The sequence below is a fragment of the Pyxicephalus adspersus genome, chromosome 1, assembly GCF_032062135.1.
Source record: "Pyxicephalus adspersus chromosome 1, UCB_Pads_2.0, whole genome shotgun sequence".
In the NCBI taxonomy this organism is placed as follows: Eukaryota; Metazoa; Chordata; class Amphibia; order Anura; family Pyxicephalidae; genus Pyxicephalus; species Pyxicephalus adspersus.
The window spans coordinates 176,318,274-176,321,785 of NC_092858.1; positions in this window are offsets into that span (position 1 = coordinate 176,318,274).

Consider the following 3,512-nt stretch of genomic DNA (forward strand, 5'->3'; position numbering starts at 1 on the left):
GTTATCTGCTGCACATCAGTGAATGACGAGATTCAAGGCTGAATGTTTGGTCACCGTGTGCAGCTTATGTATATACATCACTGGGGCATTTATAGCATAGCAGCAGGGGAGGGGGGTAATACCCTGTGCTGGGGGGCACAGGCAGTGCCCATTAATTGAAGGTGCCAAGGAAGGAATCCAAAATAATGCAATGGGGTGATTTCTAGCAGTACCCCAGTGCGTAGCCATTATTACCTCCCCATATGCTCCCATAATACCCCGGTGCTGGAAACATGGACAGAGCTCCAATTTTTTCCCCAGAATCCTCTGCTACTGACGAGCACAGTCAATGGAGGTTCAGTGGCTCAGCTGCTTTGTATCTTCTTTTCTATATGTGTACAATATTTATTGTGATGACAAAAGATCAACACAGAGACCTGGAGGGAAATCCTGAAAAAGAAAACTAATGCAGGCACCACATATAATTGGTGCAAGATATGGGTTCTGAAGGGCCACCAGCCTGCATGCACTGATCATGGGGTCACTTTAAATCTTCATACTGCTGCACCCCATCATTATGTGCAATTATCACACACTGTTCTCAATAAATACAACAGTGTGGTGTTCTGGTGCGGTCCGAATGATACATGGATCACAGATAAAAGTCACAGAGTGTCCCTGAACATTTCCCCAGCATTCTCCTCCCAACGCCCTGACCCTGAGCTGAGATAAAAGTGTTTCAGTTCCCTGAGCTGTCCTTGTGCAGAGATAAGAGAGAGCTGGGTACAGACGTGGGGGCAGCCATATCCATTGCGGGGATGGAAGGCCTCCTCTATGGTGACTGTATATTAGTATGGGACCAATATGAGGACATCAGGACCTGGGACCAACTTATATAGAGAAAAGAAATATAAAACTCTATTTATAAATCATTCCCCCAAGTCCATTCCTATAAAGTACTATACTCCTCCTAGATTGTAAGCTCTTCAGGGCAGGGTCCTCTTCTCCTCCTGTGTCTGTATCTGTCTGTCATTTGCAACACCTATTTATTGTACAGCGCTGCATATTATGTTGGCGCTATATAAATCCTGTTTAATATTATTAATAATAATAATTTTAATAACAATCATAATAATAATAATAATAATAATAATATTATTAATGGTCTCCTTTCAGTTCCTATAAAAACAATGACTCGTTCTGCCACCTAGTGGCTAATTGTCAAAAGTGCACAGCTCTCACACTAGGCAATGAATAGGGAATTAAATAAATTATATGAGCAAATAAATGAGAATAATTTATAAATAGAGACCATAATGTGCCCTTTATGAGGGCTCCCACCATCCCTTTGCTGTGTTCCTGGGTTCATACACCTGCTGTGGCCATTAGAATAAAACCGGTGTACAGAGTAAAAAACATTTCGAAAATACAGGGGGAGAAATCTTATAATTGGAGCATCAATATCACCCAGAAATAGCCATGAGCAATATTACAGTTGAATAGACTCGCCCATATCCAACTCATAACAATTACAAATATGACCAAAAAAAACACAAACCTAAAAGACGATTCGGCTCCGCTTTCCAAAAGTAGGAGAGGTTGTGACCATAATCATTTCCACCTTTATTGAATCAACTTGTGGTTTCAGATTTGTCTCCAGGTTTGGATAGCGGTAGTCATGTGTTGAGCTCAGGGCACCCAATGGAATTTGCTGATTTTCCCCCGGTAAATCGTAAACCCGGTCTATTCATTGTCATTAAATGAAGGAAAATGCAGATTTATTATATAGTTAAGTAAGTACACCCCGACATTTACCGCCACTTCCGATCCATGGCATTAGAGCCATGTGACCAGATTGGGTGGCAATAATAATAATAAATAGCAGAAGGAACCGGTTTGATAACATCTTCGCATATGAGGGGTCTGCTCTATTCATGTCATCATCTGAAGAACTCTCTAAGGCCGTCTGGGTGTCTATGAGTCTGTCTATGAGACTATGAGGTGTCTCCAAGGCCCTCTGGGTGTCTATGAAGCTGTCTGAGACTATGAGGTGTCTATGAGACTGTCTATGAAACTATGAGGTGTCTATGGGACTGTCTATGAGACTATGAGGTGTCTATGAGACTATGAGGTGTCTATGGGACTGTCTATAAGACTATGAGGTGTCTATGGGACTGTCTATAAGACTATGAGGTGTCTCTAAGTCCCTCTGGGTGTCTATGAGATTTATAAGGATTACAATTTATTTGAACTGTATGGAATTTAACCAACAAGTGTTGTAGATGTCACATGAATAAGAATTTGTTCCGGATTGTTCAGCCTGGCAAATTCACCCCAACACCTCATTGATGCTACAAAATGATATTGTGGTATCTGCAATCTGCGGGCAACTCTTGTTGGTGCCAATGTTCATCTATAATCAGAAATAGATTTTTGCTAATTTAAATTGTATTGGAGGTGCCAAGAAAAATCTTTCCAAAAGAACATTGAAGTAAAATAACCGTCTGCCATGGAACACACAGGTCAATGTTCTGTGCACTGACAGTAATCTCCCCGGACACTTTTAGCTGGGCGCACCAACCAGCACTTTTCACTACTAGTGGGTTGGGTCACAATAGCCACCTACAGCTTCTTTATACCCGACTTAAATACATTCTGGGGAAAACACTGACCAAGGAATTAAAAGTTGTCAGCCCGCATTAGTAGATTTTGCTTGGTGCAAATGAAGACAGAATTTCCAGGAATAAAAACCTCATATCAACTGTGAAGCACGGTGGTGGAAATTTTTTATGCTTTGTTTGCTTTGGTGCTTCTGGTTCTGTGCAGCCATCGAGTCTGCTGTGATTTCTGCATCAAATCAAAGTGTGTTTGCTAAGAATGTGAAGCCATCTGTCAAAAATCAGACTGCAAATAGATCATTTAATGTGATATTGATTGGTAGCAGCCTAGCAAATCTTCAAAAGAATAAAGAAGAAATGGAGGGTTATGGAAGCCCTGATTTTAGTCGAAATGCTGTGGGGACATTTTCCACAGGCCATTCATGGAAGGAAACCCACAAGAGCAGCTTCTGAGGCCAAGGGTGTACCTACTTTTTTCCACACTATTTCACCTGTACAGGTATTTGTTGTTATTCCAGTATATCACCTTTATCTGTAGGCACTGTGAGAACAAAGATAAAATGTATTAACGCTTTCCATGGGGTGTACTTACTTTTTCACACGACTGCATATGGAATAATTGTGCAAGTTTGATGATGAAGTGAGGTTTGGACGTCAGTCTGGATGAGGTAAGATGCTGTGCTGGTTTCTCGCCGCTGCAGAGCTGTGATGGAGTGAGCTCCGTATAAACGATATTGTGCATTACCATTGGATGAATGCAGAGACATAAAAAAAACTTGGAAACAATGTGACTCGAATTCTTTGCAATGGGTTGGCAGCAAATCTGCCCCCCCCCCCCAATAATTTGCATTTGTATTCTTCTATTATCTCATGCTAATTGGCAGGGCAGCCCACGCAGGAAATGTGTCAAAAAAA